Source organism: Panthera uncia, chromosome F2 (genome assembly GCF_023721935.1).
Source record: "Panthera uncia isolate 11264 chromosome F2, Puncia_PCG_1.0, whole genome shotgun sequence".
In the NCBI taxonomy this organism is placed as follows: Eukaryota; Metazoa; Chordata; class Mammalia; order Carnivora; family Felidae; genus Panthera; species Panthera uncia.
In genome coordinates this window covers 54,273,910-54,288,038 of record NC_064812.1, presented here as the reverse complement: position 1 = coordinate 54,288,038, position 14,129 = coordinate 54,273,910, and positions in this window count along the sequence as shown.

The following is a 14,129-nucleotide window of genomic DNA, read 5'->3' as shown; positions in this document are numbered from 1 at the left end:
CCTGTGACTGAGCCCCGGAAACACGAAAATGAATGACCACAAGAAGCTCACAATCTACTTATGAGCCAATGGGGATATTTTGGTGTGTCCCTGCAGCATACTGAGGGGAAGCATAAAATTTCTGTGAAGCTTTCTGAAATAACTAGAAATAGTTGACAAACATCTCACACTACTTTGTGGGTCCCTACATTGGAACTGTTGACCAATCCAACTGAAAACCCCAAAAGTAGAGAAACTAAGGCCCAGAGAGACAGAAGATAAGTGACTTTGCTCCAGGTCACGGTTCCCACTTAGCGTGATTTCTCTCCTTATTGGTAGCTCATCAGCAGACCACCCTCAAATCTTACCACACCAGCAAGGATGTGTTATGTCTATAAAGTTCCCCTAGACTAATGTTTTGCAATATTGGCATGCTTCATAGTCATTTGGAGGACTTGCTAAAAACAGATTGCTGAGCTGCAACCCCAGAATTTCTGATTTCTGAGGTCTGTGGAAGCCTGAGAATGTGCATTTCCATCATGTTCTCAAGTGGCACTGGCATTGCTTGCCTGCAACCTCACTTGAGAGGCCCCGCTGCAAAATGAAATTGGTACAGATGTGTGGATTCTTGGTGATGGCCACAGTGGTGGTATTGTTTCATTCAGGGCATATTCCATGGGAGTGGGGCGTGAAAAGAAACTCATTCATTCAATATTATTCAAAAAAGTGGAACCCGAAAGAATCCAAGAAGAAGGAAAAAATGAACTAGACCTTGCAAGTTCATAAAAGAATAGAAAGCGTCTAAGAGACAGATGAGGTCAAGGAACCAAAAGCGTTGTCTCTCTCACAACATCTTATTTCAGTAAGGCTTAAAACGCCTCAGATGCTCCTGACCCTTTAAGAGTTGAACTAAGAGGTCTTTGCAGAGATGATGTCATTTTGCAAGTTATCCACAGTTTGGTAGTCTTGTTCCACTTAGAATTTTTTTTACAGAGAGTCCGGTATCCTTGGGACTATGTTTAAATTGAATATATGACTTTAAAATGCACTTTGAAGAAAATTCACAGAAGCTCATCGGTTTACAGATTTACCCTCCTCTCCTATTTCTTCTATACCCAAAATATATGGAACAACTGACGGTGACAAATTCTGTTTTCTCTGGAGGCAAGCACCAGCCTTTATAACATTTCTCAGGAGATAACATATGTAAGAGTGTACTGACAGTCATACTCTGCCACATCCACCCCCATCCCACTGAGGGAGAGAAGAAGGAGGAGATATGGCACCCGTGATTTTACAAACCAAATAATCAATCATCTTGCGTTCTCAGCCCTGAATGAGACAATTAGCTTTGACTTCTAATCAGACCATTTGCTGAAAATTCCTAAGGCAAACACACAGCCCCAAACAAAACTGAGATTCCCAAACTCTTCCCCCAAATTACCATAGAGTCATCTTGGATCCTTCACTGCCCCCACCACCCACTTCCGGTTAATCATCAAGTATCATCAGTTTGACCCCCAAATTGCCCCTCATTTCTTTCTTCTTTTCTATTTCCATAATCACTCCCCTACTTTGGGTTTCATTATACTCTTACAACAACCAACGTATCTCCTTCACTCTAATCTGCAGGCCCCTCTCCACTCTGACCACATTTCTCCAGTCCTCTACCACCTCGTCCCCCTTAGCAGCACTCCTCTGCATGGCGGTAAAGTGCCTCACTAGCCCCCTCATTTCTCAAGAACATTGCTCCCCTTGGACACCAAACTATTCACTCTAACAAGAACCTTCTGGTCTCTATGCACATGCTGTACTCTCTGTTTAGAATTATGGTCACTACAAATTAGTTAGGAGATGCTAGACCAGACTGTGATGAAACCTACAAAATCTAAGTGGGGCTATTAAATCACAGAGGCTTATTTTCTGCTCCTGATACATGTCCAGCATGGGTCGCTGTGGACTCTGTCCTTCCTCACTCTGCGCTAAAGGCCAAGGAACTGCCTTTATCTGAGATACTGCTGGCCACTGTGGAAAAGGGAAAGTGGGAAGCCGGCCAATTGTGCACTGGCCCAGAAGCAGCAGACATCACATTTCTTTGGAAAAAGCAAGTGATATGACCACATTTAACTCCAAATGGGCAAAAAAATACAATCTCAACATAAGCTCTAAAGAAGGAAAGCCATAAATATTTAATAAACAGCACCAGTGACTGCCACCCTACTGGTCACAAAACATTCAGTCACCCTCCTTCCCACATGTAAAGTACGCTCACACTGTCCCTAAGATAAAATCTCCAGGTCCATTTGATCACAGCAGCAAGCTCAACATCCAGGGTCTCTGGGTAATGCACAGTACTCTCTCTGACAGATGTGGACATGAGTCCTCTTGACCAGAGACAAGTTAATGAAGGTGACAAGTTATTTTCCCCAACATAATCAATACACAATGATGAAACATTTCTTGCTTCTGTCTCTATTCTGATTGCCAGAGAGGAATTCTCCCATCTGTGGCTCTAGGCTCTGTCTTCTAAGTAGATGTGCTTGTTCCTTCATTCTCCTTGGCCACATCTTACAGGGTATAGAGAATATGCCTTCCTTGGAATCCGAGGAACTCTCTCGACTAACTTGCTGCCCATTATGTGGTTCCAAGAGATGCTAAGTCTTTACTGATCTAAAATTGGTCCATATCTTGGCAAGAAATGGATGATACATTATTATAAATGGGTAGATGAAGAGAAATTAATGAAGATTCCATCAGACAGAATAGAATGGTATGGACAGATTAAAAGAAACCAGCTGAAGATGGTAAAGCCCTTGGAGCACCTGGGTGGCTCAGTCAGTTAAGTGTCCGACCTCTGCTTAGGTCATGATCTCATGGTTCGTGGGTTCAAGCCCCGCGTCGGGCTCTGGTGCTGACAGCTCAGAGCCTGGAGCCTGCTTCCGATTCTATGTCTCCCCCTCTCTCTGCCCCTCCCCCATTCACACTCTGTCTCTCTCTCAAAAATAAATAAACACTTAAAAAAAATTTTAAAAGATGGTAAAGCACTGAAGGTGTACCAACAGAGAGAAATAATTTCCTCCTATGACCTGAAGACCCAGAAGACAGCTGTACCTGTAGAAAAAGGCTGCCTAATCTGGGGGCTATGACCTTCTGGAGATGAATTCAGCCTCTAACAAATGCAATCTGGCAAGGAGGGATTGGGGAATAAGTGTCTCAACGGTAAGTGTCTCCACTCTCACCTTTCAATCTCTAGCCAAGACCCCTCATTGGCCAAATGCCACCATAAACCAGAGGGCAAAAGAGCCCAGGCGATGCCTGCATAGAAGTCAGCCTCCGGGGCTGAGCAAGAAGAGGAAAGGTAGAGAGAGACCCTGGAGGGGCAAACAGAGAATGTGGCCACCTGCAGTACAGGCCACAGACTGGTTTAGTGAACAGCACTAATGACAGTTATGGTGCCTTGTCACTTATTTGTCATTAGCACTGTTCACTAAATATTTCTGCGTCTTTCCTTTCGAGATAGCTCTCTCCTCACACCTGGAATCAGGTAAGGTTTTGTGACTTACTTTGGTCAGTGAGATGTGAGCAGAAGTAATGCATGTCCCTGAGAGTGGAAGCTTTAAGAGCACATTCATGACTCACCTTCCTGTTTCCCCTCCACCTCTGTGACCTGGAATAAAGATGAAGTACAGCACAGTTCCCATCTGTTAGAGACACATAGCATGAGTGAGATCAACCCTTTTCGTTTTAAGCTTCTGAATTTTGGAGTTGTTTGTCATTCATCAATAAGTATTCATGGATTGAAACTCTTCACCATCACACAGGTCTCTTATCATCCTCAGTCCAAAATTGAATGTTCCAATAGCTTCTGAGTGGCTTCCATATCTTCAATTCATTTAAATGCTAAGTGCCAAGGAATCCAGTTAAAGCCAGGATATTGGGAGGGAGGCCTGATCTAAACTCATGAACTCTTTATCTCAGATACTAAAAGGCAAATTAATTTTTTTCATTGGTTTGTTATGATGGCAACTATTGTCACCCACATCGCTTTAAAGGGTAAAAGAGCAAAGAAGTAACAAAAGAAAACTCAAGCATACAAAGTGTTCACATGTGTACTTCTGTCAACTACCTCTAAACATTATCATTTCCTAACACACCAATTCCCGTGACTGGTTCAGTAGAGCCTTTTGTGTATTAAAGGGAGACGCAAGGTGTATTAACATTTCATGTAAATCCGTGGGTACTTTGGGAAAATCCTTTCTCCTTGTGATAAATATGTTACCTCATACCCTGAATACCAGTTAGATAAATGTGTCAGTTCAGTTCTGTAAGCTATACGACAGATACTAAGCTAGACCACATGTTAGTACACAGTGACGTACACAATCATGAATATGATCCCCTCTCTCTCATTTTTGAGTCAAATCCGACTCTTCTTTCTTCCTTACCCCCTAATAATCCATCTTGTACCAAGGGGCAAGGATGTGGTGGATATTTTAGAGGCCAAATCCAAATCCAACAGGGCCTCTCTAACTTTCAGGCTAGCATTAAGCACTCAGGTCTTTGAAGAAAAAAAAAAATGCTATCTTTTACCCTTTTCCAATCCTAGTGTCATAGTTTTTCTTATCCATCTCAGTCAAGCTTCCAGAAGCTGTTTCTCTTCCTTCACTTCCCATGCACCCTTTAGCCTACCACCATCTGCCTTCTGTTCTCACCTGTCCAGGAAAACTACACTCTACTACTCTATCTATGGTCTCTTTGGTGCTAAACCAAATAGATACTCTTAGGCTGGCCAAATACTGCTAGGGTCAGCCCCACATCTTACCTTCCCTACGAGCTTTCTTTATACCCTTCACACCCCACTAGGCTGGCAAGACACCTCTTATGTGTTCCCAAAGCACCAGCGCAAAAATATTGTGGTGGTCAAGGGCATGGTCTCTGGGGTTTAAGGTTCCTAGCCCTCTGATCCTGGGCAAGTTGCTTATCTCCTTTAAATTTCCTCACATGTAAGTTCGGGATAGTATAATACTAAATGCCTATGGCTGATTGAATGACTGTTCTCAATTTGTCACTCTCTCCATGTGTCCTTGCCATTTGCCATGTGACTTGCAGGACCTCCAACTAGAGGAGGCAGAGTATATTTTCCCACCCCACTGATGTTTGGTTTGACTATGTGTCATACTTTGGCCAATGGAATAATAATAAATTTGACATGAGTAAATTCTCTAAATGTGCAGAGGCTTGCTACCTTACATTCCTATTAATCTGTCATGAAAACATGTCACAGAGGAACTGCTATAACAACAGTGGAGACACATGAGCAGACCTAAGTCCAATCAAGGAGTCATGGCCAGCTGACTGACAGCCTAAAATACACACACACACACACACACACACACACATATATATATACAAGAGAAGTATTTGTTGTCATGAGCCACTGAGGTTTGAAATGGCTTATAACACATTGTTATGAGATGATTAATACAATGTCTGAGAACATTGCTGAGAAGAGTAAATGAGCTAATACAAAAGATCTCCACACAGCACATAGTACATAGTAAATATTAAATAATTAGTCATTAGTAACCTATATCACACTGCATTATAATTTGTTTGCTTAGCTCCTTTAACCATAAGCTCCTCTAAGACGGAGTTTCTAATTTATTGCTGAATCCCTAGTATTTAGCAAGTGTTACACACACACACACACACACACACACACACGTGCACACACACACACACACACATTTCTGGTGAGTTAGTAAGTCAGTGAACAAAATGAATTTATGAATCCAAATGACAAAAATATTTACGCAGCGCCTGGTGTATAGAGACATTTTAATAAATATTAGTTCCCACCTCTTTCCTCCTATTATAGTCTGATAGTGTCTGCTTGGTTTTTATTTGAGCTTGAAATTAAGCTTTATATCATACAAAGGACCATTTTAGATGATCAGAAAAACAAACTTCTGTGATGGATGAAAAAACTTCCTTACATCTAACCACAAGGAAAATCAGAAAAAAAAAATCACTTGGGGGTAACCCTTTGACCATAACTTTAACACCAAAACTTTCAGCCACACACCATCAAACCAACGCTGGTCCCAACAGACCACACCACCGGGGCTGCTGATTCTGCTCACAAGTTATGCCATTTCAGGCAGCTCCTAGTACAGGTCCCTGAAGCCAGAAGCTCCCATTTGTTCCTGAGGAAAGGGAGTCTAGCTGATCTAAACTCTCTTCAGAAATGGGAAGGTATAGCATCAGCATAGTTCTTAGGGTTTGGCAACAAATAAATCCCTCACATTTATGTCCTGAATACCGGATGTGCTTTGTCTCCTTCAAACCACAAATTCCCTCTGTGAACGTCTTTCCCAGTAGAGACCTCTCTCCCCTGAGTACACTTCTTCTCTGCAGGTGTCTCAAGGAAACATGGTAAGTATCTACCTTGCTCTTGTTTGCCACTTCTAGATCATTCTACTTCCTCTCTAAAACACCCAATCTTGAAGCTCATGTCACCCTACTGTTCAACCTCTTCTCTTCATTGTTGGCATTCACTGCCAACCTCCAGGTCATACTCCTTTGTTTCTCTACGATTTTTAGTTCCTGGATCACTGTAACTCTCTTCAACTCTACTTCTGTCCCAATGATTGGCAATTTTAATATTCACACAGTTGAAGCTTCCACGGTCTGCTTTGGGTTGCTTGTCCTCCCCTTCTTGAGTGATCATGCTCCTCCACTTTTCCTGAGTCACTCAGCCTCATGGTTATTCCCTAGGCCTTATCATTATCAATAATCCCAATCCCTCCATTATCTCTACTCCTTGCATCTCGCTCTTTGACCACCACCTCCCGTCTTTCCAGTTGAAGCTCTTTAATACCTTGACTCCTCTCCTCAACCACACTGGGACTCCAGTCCCTTGATCATAACTTTTCACGTGCCTTTCCCTCCTCAGTCATCACTTCCCCCTTATCAGCCTATTTTCCAAGGGCAGTCATTGCCACCTCTCTCTTATATATCCCTACAACCCCCTCCTTTGATGTGTTGTGCTTAGTTGGCCGAACCCATAACCCCAGGTAAATTAACTCTCCTATGGTCCATGCTTGTACCCATCCAGATGAACAGAGCTGCAGAAACCACACAACTATTCTGACTTGTCTTTCTTTAAATTCATGAACATGAACTTCAGTTGGGCCCTTAATTTTCCCCAGCAATCATACTTTATTTCTCTGGTTTTATCTTTATGTTCTCTCAAACCTCCTCAAACTTCCAACATGGCTTCCCCTGTGTTCACACTTAGCTGATGATTCTCCTGCCTACTTCACTGAGCAAATGAAGTAATCACTATATAATATCCATCCACTCCCAACAACACATTTATCTGCCTACCACACTTATGTTCTGCTTTCCTGGCCATTACCACAGATGAGCTGTCCAAAGCCAGGCCTTCCATTTGTGCCCTAGAGCACATCTCCTCTAACCAGCTCAGATATATTGTTTCAGGAAGTCTCTCCTCTCCCTCTTATTTCATCATTTTTTTTCTACAATGTCAGCATACAAACATGCTAATATCTTTAAAAAATCTTAAAATTTTTTCTATTCTGGGACACCTGGGTCGCTCAATCGGTTAAGCATCCAACTGTTCAGTTCAGCTCGGGTCATGATCTCACAGTTTGTGGGCTCAAACCCCATGTCAGGCTCTGTGCTGACAGTGCGGCGCCTGCTTAGGACTCTCTCTGTCTCCCTCTCTCTGCCCTGCCGTCCACTCACACATGTGCTCTCTCTCAAAAATAAATAAACATTAAAAAAAAATTTTTCCAACAGCTACTAACATATTTCTCTGCTTCATTTTGCAACAAAATTCCCCTCACTATCATTTCTCTCCCTTTCTTCTCTCATGATCCCTCTCCAAAAAGGCTTTACCTCATTCTACTGTACCTACACTATTCTTGTCAGAACCGACTAAGTGCTAAGCAGAGTGAATGACAAAAGACTATACCCATACAAATGCTGAAATTTTGAAACATCCTATCATTTATATTATCAAGGGAGGTAAAAACAATGTACCTACAAAGGAATAAAAATCAAATTGCCTCTGACCTCCTGTTGGCAACCCTGAACGCTAAAAGCTAATGGAATGATACTTTTAAAGTCTTGAGGAAATAATATAGGATTCTATATTCATCAAGTAATCAATCAAATGTGAAGGCAAAGTAAAGATATTTTCGGACATATAAAAACCCATAAGAATCTTTGTTCATTTCTGAAAAAAAAAAATTACTCAAGGATATACTCTGTTGATATAAGAAGCCAGTAAGATTTATGGATATTCTGGGGCACCTGGGAGGCTCAGTTGGTTAAACATCTGACTTTAGTTCAGGTCATGATCTCACGGTTTGTTCAAAGCCAGTGTTGGGCTCTGTGCTGACAGCTCAGAGACTGGAGCCTGCTTCGGATTCTGTGTCTCCTTCTTTCCCTGCCCATCCCCTGCCCCACTGCCTTATACTCCATCTCTCTCTCTCCCTCTTTCAAAAATAAATAAAACATTTAAAAATTAAAAAAAAATATTTATAAGTATTCTAATTATTGTCAAAGAATATACTAAATATCATCAAATGTCATTCAGCATCATTCTTGTTCCCTCTGTACTATTCCCAGAGACTAGAAACTAGTCCCGGAGACTAGAGACATTTCCTTTGCCAGCAGTGTTCTTGATACTCTATAGATCCTGACATGTGCTTACATCAGATTTGGAAGGTGGAAGAGGAGGACAAGGAATTTGTTCCCCTCTGGAAGTAACAGTGAATGTGTGAGCTTCTGTAAACATGATCTTTTGTAGCAGTCACATACCCGTGACAGTGCCTCACTTCAACACAACTGTGACCATGGACATTGACCTTTCCTGCCATCTCCTGGCTCCTGGGTGGCAACAGCCAGTTTGTGATTTTCTGGAAAACACAGCTAAAGGCCTTTCGACTTTCATTCTTGCAGGACTTGCAAAGTTCTGGTAGACACCGAATTGCCTTAAATCTCTTTCCTTTTGACATAACTAGAGTGGTTTCTGACTGAATTTTGGCCAATAATGGCCGGTATTGAAAGTAATAACAATTAGGAAGTAAGTAAACAAATAATAAAGTAATAATAATTAGGAATTTTTAAAAAATGTTATCCAAAAAGTATTATTCATAAAGAGAAACTGTCTGGATTTCAAGTTCAAATTAAATTTCTTTTCAAACCTCTTATCAGGCTCTTCCCATGCAGTCTCATCACTTAAGACTTTAGTAAATTTAAGAATACAGGAAGCCTTAGTAAAAAAAATAGATTGTTTCTTAAAATTTTACAAAATCTAGAATACTTACAAAGTGTGGTGCTAGATTCTTAAATTTTCATGTCCTCCAGAAACTGCAGTAAATTCTAGAAAGTTTTTGCCATGCAGTGAAACTCACTTCGAGTTTTACTTTGAGTAATATATCGGTTAAGAGACCCAGGAATCTCAGTTGGTCTCTGCAAAGAGAAAAACGTGTAAGGAAAATTATTGCAAAATGGATTTTGCCGTATTTATCAATTTAGGCTAAATTCCTACTGCATGATAAGCAGGAAGATAATTTTCACAGCCCCACATCAGGAACAAAGCTTACGCACTTTGAAGTAGGAATCAAATTTTAGGAGTGATACTCAGAGGTCAGGTGTTTTTTTTTTTTTTTTTTTTTTTTTTTTTGGCCCGCAATCATTTTACAGATGAAACCTTATGAAATGTAGGTCAAATCCAAGTATATCAGTGGTGTAGGTCTTTGCGTGGCGCCCACAATCAAGACACTACAGGGTGAGCAGTGCAACACCAGACAGAACAAAAATAGGACTTGATTAATGCAACGAAGGAACACTGAAGAAATGGCAGGATCTGTAGGATTTCACTGCAACAACTCCAGCTCACTTTTTTCTCTGGCGACTAGTCCTAAGGTTCATTGATTCATTCAGCAAAGAGTCACTGGGGATCTACCATGCAGTTCACGCAGCCTGAGCAAAAATGTCACCTTCTTTCTCAGTCCTTTGCTCTCTCTTCTACACACGAACATACGGCCATTCTTTTCACTTATCTTCCACTTGCTCCAATCACCCTCATGACTGCTCTCATTTCACTTCTGTTCTTACTGATTCATGTTTGCGTTTGACTTTTATGGAGTGCTTCTTGCACACCAGGCCCAGCATGGAAGAGAACCTGATCCTCGGCTCAGAGGCCAGCCTTATGGTGATCTGCTTAAGAGACAAATGTAGCTATCTCGTGTTCTTGTAGTGGCTGCCGGTCACCCACTGGAGAGTCTCAGCCATGGCGCCTTCCGACATTACTGATCGTTGCAGCCCAAACTCTCCATGCGCCTTCCAAGGCCCGTGGTCTTGCTCATGCTATTCGCTCTGCTTGCTTGCCTACCACCCTGTGCAGCTCAGGCATCCAATGTTCCATTTCCTGAACATACCTCCATCCTCTCCCTTCTCCCTAAATTGGCTGGCTTTCCTCTCTGTTTCTATAAGCTTGTGTGTTTGCTTCTATCAACAATTATCACATTACCAGTTAAATGATTTATCTGTTCATTCAAACATTATTGACAATGCCAAATGCATGGCTAGGTCCTAAATAGACAACAGTGAGAAAACCAGAAATGATGCCTGCTTTCACAGAGCTTAGATGATTGTGAGAAGAAATCGACAATTAAATATAAACAAACACACACACGCATGTTTGGGAAAATGACCATGAAAATGATAAGATTCATGCTCTGTGAGAATAAAGGGATAGATAAGATAAAGTTGTCCAAAGATTTCTGTTGGTAGCGAATCCTGGCACATAGTAGGTACTCAACAAATGTTTCCTTGACTATCAAACTGAGCAAGTAAGACTTCAGTAGAATTATAAAAGTGCACGTGACAGTTATGGTGGTTTAAATAACATGGTAGAAAAGGAAGGACAGTAAGAAAGAAGGTGTGTGTGTCTGTGTGAGAGGGGCACGGAGAGTGGGGCAGAGGGAGAGAGAGAGAGAGAGAGAGAGAGAGGGAGGGAGAGAGGTGCTCAGGTATCTCAGACTAGAATGTGTTGCATTCAGATTTTCCATTTCTGGAGGAAATACCAGATCACTTTGGACCACCAGGGGGCAATGTCTGATCACACATAAGGGCAACTCTTGCCTCAGGCAATCTTTGTGTTCTGGAGACACTCCCTCCTGCTCCATCTGTTAAAAAATAAAGGACTTGAACATAACTGCTATTTATTTTTTTACATTACTAATGAAATACACATTCCTCGAAGATAATAAATACTGTAATTAGATTAAAATGTATTAAAATGGAAAAAAAGAGGCGTTTCATATTCATAATTCTATAATTATCCTTATCTAACGGAACAAATCTCCACTTCCTAATCATTTATAATTTTCATCACTCAACTACAGGTCACAGCAGGTATTAATATTGGGTGAAAGGAGTTTTCCGGTTTCTACTCTGCATTTATGCTGTTCAAGCACTTCCAACCGCTGCTTCCTTCATATTGAATAGTCTTGTTTAGCCTCATCATAACTCATTGAGATAGATGAGAGGCAATTATCATTTTTGCTTGGCACATAAGTAGACACAGAGGAGTTCTCGGCTGGTTGGGGCAGAATAGAAAATGGCCACCCAAGTTTGACAGGCTGCCCAGAACTCACTCAGCTCACCACCAGCCAGAATGAACAAGCCCTGGAGCACTGCCATTTCCTGGCAAAAGTCAACGACCAGGTGGTTTCAAGAGTGTGTTATTTGAGACACCTAGAGATGTTATTCCTGTCACAGCACATCAGGACGTGTATAAAGAGCTTAGAGCCCTTGCTTGGCCCAAAGTAGGTTGTTCCCAGAGGCCTCGGCAACATCTTCACTAGGAACCTTTGATGGGAGAGGCCAGATACTGCTCCAGGAAATAAAACAGCCACAAAAGTTGGAAGGAAATAATCCAGACTTTGCTACCTGATTATTCGATGAATGGGCATTCATCAAACAGTATTGCAAAAGTCACTGTGCAGTTAGCAATGCATGAAAATTGTCCTTACCCTAAAGGAACTTAAATCTAATTATGAGAGCATCGCATAGATGCATGAAAACATTTGTTAATAACAATATAAAACAGACCTACGTGGCAGAGCTCATCAGAGGTTGTTAATAGATATTTGTTGATTGCCTACTAAGTTCCAAACATGACTGAGATGCAAGAGTATATATAAAAGGTACTCTGCTTGCCTTTGCAGACTTTACTCTCTAGTTGTAAAGAGATGGGTTATTCTGTTTATTAATCTATTCAGTAAATATTAATGAACCACCTACAACATATGAAGCATAATGCTAAACAAGAGGGATATGAATAACCCACAATCCCACCCGCAAGGAACTCAGTCTGCTAAGGGAGGCAGACCTGTAAACAAACAAATAATTTACTTTCAATATAGTGTATATGTGTAATTATATACATATATAATATATATAAAGTATATACATAAAGATTGGATTATATTATATTATATTTTATCATTTATATTTATTGAGTATACATATATTTGTGCATTTATATAATTTATTTTTATAATATATAAAGATTGAATTATTTATAGATAGATGATAGAGATAGATAATGCTTCAGATGAGCATGAGAGCTAGAAAAAAAAATCACGAAAAAGTGACACTTAAGGGGAGTCTTGAAGGTGTTTTCCAAGCAGACTCATGAGTGAAGAGTCTTCCAGATAGACTCTGGAAGAGTTCCTTCCAGATAGAAGGAACTAAGTGTGCAAGGGCACAGAGTCAGGAAATGGCATGATTCAGCAATGGCTGAAGCTCATAGTGAAAGTTGAGAAATGAAGGGAGAATAGTAGAAGACCAGATGGCAAAAGGGGAAGGGATTTTATCTTTCCACAGTAGAAAACCTTTAGAATATCAAAAGAGAAGACTGAGACAATTTCATTTGTGTATTAGAAAAATTATTATAATTGCTGTGTGGAGAATGGTTTAGAATAGAATAAGATTAGAAGCAAGGAAATAGTTAGGGGTCTATTTCAGTAATCAAGACAAAAACTAATGAGAGGGAGGAAATACAGAATGATTTAGGATGTAGAACCAAGATAACATGGTAGCCAATCGATATTTGGAATAAGGAATGAGAAGTGTCAGTGATGATGTATTTCTATTGGGTGTTCTTAATTTCTATTGGGCCATGATTGGGTGTTCTCAACTCACATGCTGGCAGGCAGCAATAGGAAACCAAATGGGAGGAATGAGGGACAAACATCTCAAAGCTAAATATGTTGAGTCAAAGAAAGGTACATGTGAAACATCTAATATACATCCCATAAAACATCCCATAATTTTTTTTAAGTTTTTATTTATTTATTCGAGAGAGACAGACAGCATGAGTAAGGGAGGGGCAGAGAGAGAAGGAAAGAGAGAATCCCAAGCAAGCTCCCAGCTGCCAGTGCAAAGCCCAATGCACGGCTCAAAAATGTGAGATCGTGACCTGAGCTGAAACCAAGAGTTGGATGTTCAGCTGACTGAGTCACATAAGCACCCCAGAGATGACCCATAAGTAGTTGAAAGCTAAGGTAGTCATAGAATATGTCCTGGAAACATTTGCATTAATTTAGATCTAGAAGAATAGATAGTATTTGTGGAGTGGAGGTGGAAATGAGGGAAAGAGTTGGGAATGAAGGATCTTCCAGGTAAGGGAATATTCTTAATGAAGTCAAAGAGGGAGGAACAAGGATAATTATGAGACCCACCTGAACAAAGCAAAGCATAAGAAAAAAGGCAATGTTTCACAGAGAGAATGAGTCCAACATCATGGTGGAAGTGAGCTCTGAGAAAGAGTATTCTGGGAGTGAGATGCAGTCTATGGTTTACAGACTAGAAAATCTGGACCAGGGTGGCAAATGGAGGTGAGTGATTTTTCAGGGCATGAAGAATATAAGGTAATAATGTCCTTTCCTTTCAGAGAGTCAAGTACAGAACCTCCAAATTTTAGTTGCTAGAGTTTCCTGGTGAAAAGCAAAGGTTGATATAATATGTATTATATGCCAGGCACTGTTTTAAGCACTTCACATATATTAATATATTTAATCTTCCCAGCAACCATATTGAGTGTA